The sequence below is a fragment of the Gossypium hirsutum genome, chromosome A06 (assembly GCF_007990345.1).
Source record: "Gossypium hirsutum isolate 1008001.06 chromosome A06, Gossypium_hirsutum_v2.1, whole genome shotgun sequence".
Classification (NCBI taxonomy): domain Eukaryota; kingdom Viridiplantae; phylum Streptophyta; class Magnoliopsida; order Malvales; family Malvaceae; genus Gossypium; species Gossypium hirsutum.
In genome coordinates this window covers 78,359,031-78,372,378 of record NC_053429.1, presented here as the reverse complement: position 1 = coordinate 78,372,378, position 13,348 = coordinate 78,359,031, and positions in this window count along the sequence as shown.

Here is a 13,348-nt window from a genome sequence, read left to right as displayed (position 1 = left end):
TAAGGCACATGCATGCTTATTTGTTTGGCTCAACTTCACCTATCTTCCATTTTTCATCAAAAGAACATGAAACAACAACCATTTCCTTCATTTTAATTCATGACTAAATGCTCACTACACAACTAAAAACCAAAATATGCTTCAAGAGTTAAGGTAGAATCAAGAAGAACTCATGAACATCAAGATAGAAGCAAACTACCATGAACTTACCTTCAATTTTCTTCCCCAAGTGACCAAACATTCAAGAGCTTTCTCCTCTCCTTTCTCTTCTCTAACTTTCGGCTATGATGAACAAAGATGGACAAAACTTGTTCTTTTCACCCCTTTTTCTTTTAATAAAATTTCAGATTTCATCCATTTAATTCTTTAATACAAAAGACATGAAATGCCCATCATGGAACATTTACCGAAACCATTATCATGGAACATTTACCTAACCCATTATCATGGAATATTTACCTAATCCATTATCATGGAACATTTACCTAACCCATTATCAATTTGTACCATGAATTATGGATATCAAGTGCTCATATTGTCTACAACAACATGATGGCTGGCCACTTTATGTAAAATGGGAGGTTTGTCATGCAAATCCTCCTATTTTGCACTCCTATTTATTTGGCCACTTCAATTTTGCCTATAGCATTTTCAAACATTTTCATATAGGTTCTATTTCATAATTTCACCCCCTTTTTTTCTTATGGAACAAAAATTAACTAAAATTGCCGGGTTTTATCTTAAGCTTGGGCCTTCTAGAGGCCCACTAACATAATTAAACCTATGCCAACATTCACAGAATTCCCGAAAATTGGGGTGTTACAACTCTACCCCCTTAAAGAAATTTCGGCCTCGAAATTTAAATCAATATTTATCTTTTTAAATTTATGAACTTATCAAATTTATTTATTTTATCTAGTTAAAAAATTAATTGTTGGGATAATTTTATTTTAAAAAATACAGTATATTGATGAATTATTTTTGGTGAGATAATTTCTAAGTAAATAAGATTTAAATATACTTTATATATGATAATTGTTGAGATATTTATATATTAATAGGGATAAATTATTTCATGGACCGTTCTCACTATCTTATATGCGGTCTTACACAATTATTTTATTTCACATCAACAACTTTTTCCAACTCAAATTTAAAAGATTAAAAAATTTCCAAGTCAAGGTTTGTTTGTCACATTTGTTTCAATTTTTCCTAGTTCTTTTTTTCCATCGGATTTAATTTCTTGAAGATTCTTTTTCCTGATTTTTGCTTTTCTCTCACCGTGTCTTCACTATTAGAAGAAAAAAGATTTAGGATTTTGGTAATTTTCTCGATTTTTTTCTATCTTCATCTTTTCCTCACTGTTAGGAAAAAAAGGATTTAGGGCTTCATTTTTTCTCTACATCAACAATGGAATGATTACAGGCTGAGCAAAAAAATAGAGGGATTATAGAATCTGGTTTGTTCCTATTTTCGTTCATAACAATTTTTATTTATTTAGTGGAAAAAAAGAAGAAGTAAAATTGTGAAGAGTAACCCTTTAGAAATTTCTATCAATATATATTAAATGAGGAGTGACTAGCTTCTTGTATCTCAAATATTTTCTCTATGTCAATGGGGGTTTTTCATTTTATATAGCGGGTTGATTATCTTTCTAGATTTTTACCATTTGATAAAAGAGAGATTAAAAGATAAGTGAACAATAAGACTAGTGGAAGACAATGAACAGAGAAAGGGAGAATAATGGTTTTTTTTCCTTTCCCTTTGTTGTTGTTCTTGAGAGCTTGGGGGTGGGTATTTTTTTGTTAGGATTTCGACCCGATTAAGCAAGAAAAAGAAAATAGCAGAATAAATTGAGAAATTGAACACTCAAATTTAACGTAGAAAAACCCCTCCAAAGAGGATAAAAAACCACAGGCAAAGATAATTTTACTATAATGGCAAAAGAACGAAGAGTACAAAAGATGGAGATAAAAACTAAACCCTGAAAACTCGAAAACAAAGAACCCACAAAACGTAAACACAAAATTCTCTAAATGTGTTATGAGTTCTAATCTCTAATGGGTATATTTTCTAAGGTTGTAAAAGAGCCTATTTATAGGCTAAATTCATAGGTCAAATAATAATAAAATAATCTAAACTAATCAGTGTTTGATTAAAACAAGTAAACAGAGTTTAACTAAAAGATTATTTTTCAAATTTGATTGAAAATAGGAGTCATATTTAACAAATCTCCACCTTGACTCATATTTCCACAACGCTATCTTTGCCAAAGCCAGCCACGAGCCTATCTTGAACTATGCAGGGAATTAACTGAGTCGAATTTGTGCTTAGAAATTGGAAGACTTCTAGCCTTCGACTTGTACACTGTCAAATCAAAACTAACCCGGGTCTGATTTTCACGAACACAGTGCCCTAACTTTTCAAAACCTGCATCCAAAAGAGAACCTCTCTTCAACGAAACAGTCATACATTTTTCCCTCCTATGACCAAGTTGCCTCAGCTCCAAACAAGTTGACTTCAACTCTGTAACGGACGAGGGATGTCCGATTTCACCGGTCACTGTATAACCTTCCAGAATATAAAGACTGCCGGTTCTTTTACCTTTTAACAAAATGAGAGCTCCACGAGATACTTTAATTCCGCTCGACTCGATGTTGATTTTGCATCCTTTCAAGTCTAAAATACTTAAGGAGATGAGATTCTTTCGTAAATCAAGTACATACCTGACATCTGAGAGTGTCCTAATCGTCCCATCGTGCATCTTAATTTTAACAGAACCAATACCAATTACCTTACTAGATGAATCGTTTCCCATGCACACAACTCCACCTTCAATCGAACTGTAAGTGGAGAACCATTCTCTATTGGGACACATGCGGAAAGAACGTCCTAAATCTAGGATCCACTCGGACGTGAGCTTGGTGTTATCACTTGTTGACACTAACAAGAAATCATCACCATTTTCATCGGCCAAATTAGCACCAGCTACATCTTCCTCGTTACTCTCAGCAGCTTTTTTATTTCGTAATTTATAACAATCTGATTTGACGTGACCTAACTTTTTACAATAGCGACACCTTTTATCTCATTTCTTTGATGCTACCAAAACGGAAGCTTGCCTATCTGTCTTGCTATCCAAATGAAGCTCATTGTCGAGTTTGTCTCTACTCAACAAATGACCCTTCACATCTTCGAACGAGAGTTTATCTCTGCCATAAATTAGGGTCTCCCTGAAAGACTTGTATGAAGGGGGTAAAGAGCACAATAATAGCATAGCCTGATCTTCATCGTCAATATGAACCTCAACATTCTTTAAATCATCTAAAAGAGTAATAAATTGACTGATATGATCTCTAAGAAGCTCACCTTCGTTCATGCAAAACGTAAATAGACGTTGTTTCAACACTAAACGATTAGCTAGAGACTTAGTCGCATAAAGAGTTTCTAACCTTTTCCACAAGGCGAATGAGGTCTTCTCCATCAATACCTCCTGCAATACCGTATTCGCGAGGCACAACTGGATTGCAGACAAAGCCTTTTCATGAAGCTCTTCCCATTCTGTTTTATTTAGATTCTCAAGCTTTTTCCCAGTAACAACCTTTTTCAAACTGGATTGAACTAGAATTGCCATCATCCGAACTTGCCACAGATTGAAATTTGTCTCACCATTGAACTTCTCAATTTCAAATCTTATTGCTACCATATCTAAACGGGTTGATCTATGAAAATTGAACTAGCTCTAATACCACTTTTAGGATTTCGACCCAATTAAGCAACAAATAAGAAAATAGCGGAATAAATTGAGAAATTGAACACACAAATTTAACGTGGAAAAACCCCTCCAAAGAGGATAAAAAACCACAGGCAAAGATAATTTTACTATAATGGCAAAAGAACGAAGAGTACAAAAGATGGAAACAAAAACTAAACCTCGAAAACTTGAAAACAAAGAACCCACAAAACGTAAACACAAAATTCTCTAAATGTGTTATGAGTTCTAATCTCTAATGGGTATATTTTCTAAGGTTGTAAAAGAGTCTATTTATAGGCTAAATTCATAGGTCAAATAATAATAAAATAATCTAAACTAATCAGTGTTTGATTAAAACAAGTAAACAGAGCTTAACTAAAAGATTATTTTTCAAATTTGACTGAAAATAGGAGTCATATTTAACATTTTTTTTACTAGAAACATATGTTGGTATTGATTTGTCTAAATTTTAGATTTTATAATTGTTGTTTTTTGTTAATTATCACTAAAGCCAGAGAGAAATCTAACATTCAAGTTTTCAACCGGAAAAAGAAAAAAACAAAATTAATTGTTGAAAGAAAATGGGGAGATGCTACTATTAACTTTACTAGTGGCATTTTCTCACTGAAATCAATAATTTTTTGTCCATCACTTTCCCTAAATTTTTTAAGTACTCAACAACAACAAAAAAATACCCAGCAAGCCTACAAAGCTAGTTAATATCTTGTTTATTTTGTTTTTTAAGTTTTGATTTATGCCTAAATCGATACATGTTTAAATTTTCTTTTATCTTTTTACTTGGAATTTGTTTTATTTAGGAATTAGGTGTTTGGATCATGTGATCGAAACTTCAGTTTTCTGTTTGGTTGATTAGAAAGTGAAAGAACAGGAAGAAAATGTAAGGTCTTTTTCAAGTTTAAGGTGAATGAGAAATATTTATAATTGTCTCTTTTTTTACTTTTTATAATTTTGCACAATATTTAGATGAACGAGAAATTTTTTTGTGAATCCTTCTTACTACATCATTCATGCTCGTTATTGATTTGAGTAATTTGAAATTATAGAACTTTATATAGAGGATATGAAGTTGTTGGAGGAGTCAAGCGAAAAAGAAGTGGTTCATAATTGATATCACCTAATGCTGCTTTATGCACCCAAGTTTCTGAATTAAACCAATCACTTTGTTGGTTACGGGTTGAAAGTCCATGAATGTAATTATTGTGTGTTCTTTTAAGGTTTTTATTAGAAATAATTTGTGAAATTCGATGTTATCATGACGCGTTTGTAAATAATTTGTAATTGGAAGAATAGTTGGTCCCTAGTTTTATGTTCAAGCAATTGTTTTTCTATCACTTAAAGATATTTCTTATTATTTTATTGTGACTCGATAAAATAAATACTCATGTTATGAGTTGTTACATGTTTAAATTTGGACAGGAAAATATTAGTTAGTGCCTCAATATGAAGAGGACGAATTCCAAGTATTGCTAGTATTATTAAACATTATAAAAGAAGAAAAAAAAATAGAAAAACTAGAAAGAGAGAGAGAAATAATGTAAAAGAAAAAAATATTTTTTAAAAATTTATATGATGTTGCAGTCTATATTGGATGAAATTTTTTGTAATGGATATAACATTTGGGTATAAAATGAGTAACAGAAGAATAGTTTAGGGACCACTTATGACCATAGGTATCAACTTGGGAAAAAAGGGGTATAACTTTATTACTAATTTGTGAGTTAAGCCATTTTTTTCAAAACTAGATTTAGCAGTTTGACTAAACAAGACATCAATTTGGGGAAAAAAGTAGTTTAGGTATCAGTTATGACTAAAAAATATTTAGGTACGAAGATGAGAAATGGAGTATGGTTTAGGTACAAATTTGTAAGTTAAGTTTTTATTTTTAAAATAAACTTAACAATTTGACTAACACTAATACCAACTTAAAAAAAAGAGAGAATTTTAAATATTGTTATAAAATAAAAATATAGTATTGGTTTAAATTTTCTTTTATCTTTTTAATTACAATTTGTTTTATTTAGGAATTGGGTGTTTGGATTATGTGATTGAAATTTTAGTTTTTGTTTGGTTGATTATAAAGTGAAAGAACAAGGAAAAAATGTAAGGTCTTTTTTGAGTTTGAGGTGAACGAGATTTTTTTTCTAATTTCGTCTCTTTTTCTACTTTTTTCTTTAATTTTGCACAATATCTAGGTGAACGAGAAAATTTTTTATGAATCCTACTGACCACATCGTCCATGCTCGTTATTGATTTGAGTAAATTTTCTATATAATTATATAATTAATTTGATGCAGGTAACTTTTCAAAGTTTTACTTATATAGAAAGGATAGAAATTGATAATGCTAGTTTGAAGGGACTTGTGGTGAATAGTGAACATGAAGCTTATAACTTTTGGTTTTAGTGTTCGAAAAGGAAAAAACAGATATCTTTCTGGCACAAAGATTATTCGAACTAAAGACTTCTATTGTTCCAAGTAAGGTTTTAAAGAATTTGAAGATATTGCGGATACAAAAAACATAAAAAATTGGAAACAGGAACTAGATGTCTGGCAATGATTCGCTTTACAGTACAAGATGACCAATGGACAATCACTCGTTTTATTTCTGAGCATAATCATGAGTTAGCAACTCCTTCAAAAAGACATCTACTCAGGTCAGCTCTATCTGTTCCAGTCACTAAAGCTAATGTCATTAATTTAATGGTTAGTGCTGGTATACGTCCTACAGATGTTTAATCTTACATGTCAAATGAAGTTGGTGGAAATAAAAATGTTGGGTTTACAAAACGAGATTGTTATAATTACATTAACAAACAAAAGATGATGATGATTGAAGTTGGAGATAGTCAAAGTTTACTTAACCATTTCAAGGTTAAAGTAAGTAAAGATCCAATATTTTTTCACAGTTCAAGTAGATCAAGAAAATTGAATGACAAACTTTTTTTGGAGAGATGTTAGATCAAGAATTGATTATGATTGCTTCAGAGATGTTATGGTTTTTTATACAACTTATCGTACCAATAAATATAACCTAATATGTGCTCCCTTTGTGGGTATTAATCATTATCGACAAACAATAACGCTTGGGTTTCTAGATGAGACTGCTACTTCCTTTGCATGGTTGTTCAAGTCTTTCTTGCAATCAATGGGTACTCAATCACGAAAGACTATAATGATTGATCAGGATCATACAATTAGCAAAGCAATAGGAGAATATTTTCCTAATTCATGTCACATATTATGTTTATGGCACATTTCTAGGAATGCCCCTCCATATCTTGGTAATCTTCATGGAAATGCTAAATTCCATGCTTTGTTTTATAAGTGTATGCAAGGTTGTGAGTCCAAAATAGAATTTGAGAAGACTCGGGAAAAAAATGATAAATGATCATAATCTTCAAGATCATTCATGGTTGAAAGGCTTATGCAAATGTCGTGAAAAATAGAGTACTGCTTTTAGCATCGATATATTTTCTTCTCAGATTAAATCTTCTCAAAGGGTTGAGGTTACAAATAATGTTTTGCATGGTATTTTTAAAGCCACTTCTCTTACTGAATGTTTTTTTTAATTCGAGAATTTAGTGGCAAGATGGCATTCTTCTGAAGTTGAGAAGGATTTTCAGTGCAGATGTAGCACCTCAAACCCGACCTAAACATTATGGTCGAGACTGTGATGTCACATTGGAGTGTGTTTTGAAAAGCGTAGTTCTATTAAAAAAGTCCATTTGTTTTAAAACCTTGTTTGTGATCTTTATGAGAAGCAAACTTATTTTATTCATTTGTTAAATTACAGGTTTATCTAGCAAAACATGTTTCATACTAAATCGTTATTACACTTTAAAACCTTGTTCGCTACGGAAGCTTTTAAAGCAAGTTAGGTGGTATGGTAGTTGAAAATCATTTACCTTTTGAAAACCTGAGTCCTACTGCTAACAGATTTAGGTCAATTTAAATAAATCCCCAAATAAAAATAAAAACTTAAAACGGCCTTATTACATAAAATTTACCCAATATAACTACCCTTACTAGATATCAAAAACGAAAAACATAAATAGTGGTGTGGCCATCTCTGAATCCCTTGCAGCACCAACCCGCCTAAGGATTACCTATGTAGATAAGTAGAAGAGTGAGTTTATGGAAACTCAGTGTGTAATTCCTATTTATCAAACAGTAAATCATGCAGTGTAAACAGTTTGGGCCTAAGCCCTTATCAGTAGCAATATCAGTATGGGCCTTAGCCTATTAAGGTAACAGTATCAGTGTAAGCCTTAGCCCAATTCAATATAGTATTAGAGATGCAAATAGAGATCCTACCCATCCATCCTCTACACTCCACTCTGTCCAACCCTACACTCTATGTGGGGATAAAACAGACCCACCCATCCCTACACTCCAGAATATAACACCAGTTGCGGCACTAAACAGTATATGCAGTAGAGCTGCCAGTACAGTACACTTCCTCCAAACATATCAAACCCACCCCCATGCAACATGTCATGTCATAATATATACGTGTATGCAAAATTTCATGCTCGAATACAGTTAAATATAACATAGGGATATATCAGTCATTTCATCAGTATGGGGTCTAAGTGTACTTACCGACCTATCAATAGGCCCCCAGCTATCTTAGGCGACCCATGCGACCTTAAAAGTCAAACAGTGGAAATGGGCCCAAGCCCATAATATAGCTTATGTGGGCCCTCATGCCTGTGTGGCCCATTAAGCCCGATAATGACCTTGGTCTTGTGATCCACACAGCCTAGCCTATAAAACTCCACACATCTGTGTGGTTTACCCATGTGGGGCCTATGAGCCTGTGGGGCCCACACGGTCTATTTCGGCCTAACGTGACCCAAAATGACCTAAGCCCACGAAATCGCTCATAGTGGTCTCTACAATCACATGCTCGCACTTATGCATTTAGATGACTACAAGAGTGAGCGTACGCCCGTGTGGCATCGATGGTACAGTTTTTCGACCTTTGTCGTTTCACAATTGAAGTAGTGTCATTACACACCTGTTGCAAAACATGCGCCAAGCCCAAGAGTTTCCCAAACCTACATTCAGTCACGATAATCCATTAGTCGATTAACACTAAGGTTAATTACCCTTCCCTATTCCTAACTTAATTTATCATTCGATGCTTGCCTTGATCCCAGGAGTGATTAGCCTTTCTAGAACCCTTGACGAAGGTTTTTTGAACTCTTTGCTGAACACTGCATAATAAGCGATTTTTATTACTCAAGTTTACCCATACATGTGAATCAAATCCAGTAACAGAGAAAAGGGCATTCGGCCAATGCTACGGAATCCAAGCCATAATAACACATCCATCCCACATTTATTTAAGAAGCTCACCAACAAGAGACAGGTTTATTTATGCCAAAATCAAAATGTTGCACAAGCCAAGGCTTGAACTCAGGACTTCTCCCACAGTCCTCAGGACACTCAACCACTGAAGCAAGAATACATTTATGCAGCACAACATAAAAAAGAATAAATACCTAAATTTTTGGGGCGTTACAGCAGAAATGGCTCAGTCACGTGTGCAATTAAAAATTGTGGTATTTTGTTTCATGCATTGAAATTTTATACTCATCAAATATACAAGTGCTCTGAGAAAGAATTTCTTGAATGTGTTCCATTGATATGGAGAGAAGTTGATCAAAATGGTACAACTTATACTTTTGAAGCAATGACGGATGAAAAAAGTTTGAGAGTTCGAATGGTCCATTTTAACACAGTCACCATGGATAGTCATTATACTTGCAAAAAGTTTGATTTTTGTGGCTATCTTTACTCTCATGCTTTATGGATTCTTAGTGTAAAAAATATTAAGAAAATTTCTGATCAATATATCTCTCGAAGATGGATTAAAGATGCTAAAAAAGACATGTATGATGGTAATGTTGATGAGTTTTTACAATAGTATAATATGGAGGTTGAAGTTGTATTTTGTAATTATATGATTTGATTTGCTTATAATTTGATTATAAAACGTCAAGAAAAAAAAAACAAGACAACTTTATCAGAAGATTTTATATGAATGCGGCATGGAAATTGAGAAAGAATTGACGAAGTTATGTGTCTCTAAGAATAATGAGCTCAAAGAGAATAAGACAAATGCAAGAGAAGTCATTCGATCTGGTAAGTATCTATATAATCAAGAATTTTTGAATGATTTATGTTTTTCTTACATTAAGTGATAATTGTTTTATTTTTAATTTAGAAAAAGGGAAAATGTCAATAATTGAAGAATTATCGAGCAATAATGATCATGTTATAAAAGAGGGTGAAAGTAAAACTTCTCCAATCTTGGATCCACCATGTGTGTAAATCCGAAAAATTGAGGGTTAGTAGAATTGGGTTTGGGAATCGAGAGAAAGTGGTCATACCCTAATTTTTTAGATTATTTATGCATTTTTAAAAAATAAATGAGGTATTGGTTTGTTAGTTAAGTATTAGTGAAATGTTCCTTGAAACTTAAGTTCAAATCCCTTCTATCGCATCATTTTTTTATTATTTTGCTAATTTTGCCTCAAACCCTAGTATGTGACACAATTTGTTTTTAAAATAAATATTGAAAAATTATTTCAAATAAGGAAATAGCCTATTGGTTAATTGACAAATGCAAAAGCATGAAAATTAAATTAAGGTCCCAAGTACAAATCTTTTCCTATGCAAAATAACTTTTTTTTTTACAAAATTCATTGTTTGTAATGTGTGTGCCATCCATACCCTTGTAACCCTAGGTGTAAATGTTCATTCTACACAAAATAATCAGCATTTATTCTATTTTTACTCATTCTAGTTGTCCCTCTCCTCTCCTCCTTGATCTTTAATTTTCTTTCTTTCTTCCTCCATTGTTGTCATCGTCTACACCTAGTTTTGTCATTTCTTTCTTTTTCTTTTTGTCTTAAGATTTGTTAACATCTTCTTCACCATATTTTTGGAATTTTTCCTCATTAAAATCAGCCCAAAATCTGAAATCTTGAACTCCAAGATCGATCCCGAACATTGCCAAGAAAGTGTCATTGTTGTTTCTCTCAACTAGCTTGTGTAAGATCTATTCTTTCTTCAATTTGTTGATTAATATTGTCAATTAAAAACCTAAATTTTTGGATCTAGAATTTAGGGGAATTTTAAATATTTAAATATATTTTTCTAGATTTTTAATGGATCTTTATATCGTTTTTAAATTAACTCCGAATTTGGCCACCACAAGTGGTGGTGTGTGCACTAATATGCAAGAAAGGGGGCTATTTTGTTTCTTGGTTCTTGACCATATTTTCCCAGAATTAATTTGAGCTCTTAAACCCTCCAGATCAGCCTTTAATCACATGTTAATTAGGGAAAGATGTTCTTAATCAATTAGCCATTCGGATCTCATAATTCGAGAAGTGTAAGTGCGATTAATTGTAAACTAGTTTGTTGTTTCAACAAAGTTGTTGGGAAAAAGGCTATGGATTGATTAAATGTGAGATTTTGATCAATAGTACCTGGTTTTCCAGTAAGTTAATGTATTAGGTGCTGACCCAAATACCTCAAATCAACCATAAAGCTGAAAAATGTTCGCTTGTTCGATTCGCATCAAAGCAATGTAAGAAATATAGCTAGTTTGGATTCGTAAAATAGTTGTAATTTTGACTATTGGTTTGAAGCTATAAGTGGATGTTTAGGGGGCTGTTTAAGAGGTGAATTAATTGAATTTATAATTTTTTTTTAATTTAGGTTCAATTTAAAGCTTATTAAAGAAATCAAAAGATTTGCTAGTGTGTTGTGAAAAAGTATAAGATAAGGTGTGGGTCCTAAACTCATAAGATTGTTTAAAATTGATAATTATCATGTTATATTTGATGAATTAGCTTGTTGGATGGATTGACTTAATAGCCAAATAATTAGTTTTGTAAGTGGTTGAACCAGGTATGTTTCAAGCCTTAAAAGATTGATGTGTTAGCAAAGTTACTAGTTTGATAGTGTGACTATGTGATTAGGATTATGATGCATGATTGTGTAATATGGTATGAGATTAGGTTGTTTGAATAGCATGATTTTCTGAAATATTGAGTTTATGTATGATATAATTGCATGAGAAATTTTCTATGATGTATATTGAAAAGGTTGGTATACATGCACAATGAAATTTGTAAAGTATGTGAAATTGAATGATATTGATAGACACCACTATAATGGTAGTTTGAAAGTTAGAACACTATTTTTATTTGTTGAAAGTATTTAATTATTGAGGATGTGTTAAACATGTCAATTAAAAGTGAAAAGTATTGAATTATGGCTATATATGAGTTTGCATGACATATTGCATATGTATTGGGATGAGATATTTTGTGGTTGACGAAGGAGTTTCCTAAAGTACCTACATCATATTAAATTTAGATTTATTCATAGTCAGTGCACTGCATTTGGAGTATTGAAGGGATTGGCGATTATATCTCATTATTTTTTATTCAGCAGTTTTACTACATTATTTACCACATTGAGCTTTGCTCGCATTCGTTGGAGTTTGGCAGACAGGTTCTGGAGAACTTGTGGTGTGTAGCGAATGGTATGGGTAGGAACCTTTTTGTATTGTATCATGTGCACAACATATTCAAATGTTATTTATTTATGCTACGTATTGTATTTTTTTATTGAATGATATCAAAATTAATGATTGTTACTCGAATGAATGATGACCCATACTCATACACCATTTGACATAAATTTGAAAATGACTATATAATGATATGAAATTTCAATAATGGTTTTGTGTTCTTCTGTTAAAGCTAATATGTTTCACTATATTCAATATTTATGTCTGTTTAAATACATTGAGCTTTCATAAGCTTACCCCCCAATAGTGTTTATCTTTTCAAGTAAACTTCGAAATTAGGGCCAGACTTGGCATTCAGAGAATCACCTAGGACCTCAAACTATTCTTAATAAGTATTATTAAGTCTTTATTGGTTTTTGTTTGTAATTTTTAATTATTTCTAGTCTATGGCTTGATAACTTTTCTTTTGGGAATTTTTGCATGCATGGATTATTCAAGCATAATAACCGAAAAATGCATGATATCGGGCTTAAGTAAAATTTGACATTGTTCCCTAATTTCCACTGCATTGCAAATGAACCATTTTTGAAAAACAAATCGATAAGGCAACTAAGTTTCCAAAATGACTTGAAAAATGGTTTTTCCACTGCATTAGTTTAACATCGAGTTTTTACAAAAAAGAGTGACAAGCAAAGGATTTTTTTCTTAAACAACATTATCAATATTAAAATGAGTCTTAAGTATAGATTATCTAATAAATGAACTCTTTTAAACTAACTCAAAGTGCAAATATGGTTTTTCTCTAAAATGAGTTTATTTAAAGTTTTCAAAAGTAACGTAAGTTAGCTTAGCAATTTCTGTGGCTAATGTAGCCTTCTCAATCTAGCCATAATGTCTAGGCCGAATTAGGGAGGTTACAATGTGTTCAGCCGAAAGGGGTCTCTAATTCTAAACTTAAAGGTCACCTTGAGAAAAGAAAATCAAAAGCATCCCATTGCATAAGCCTAGTAAGTAATTTGA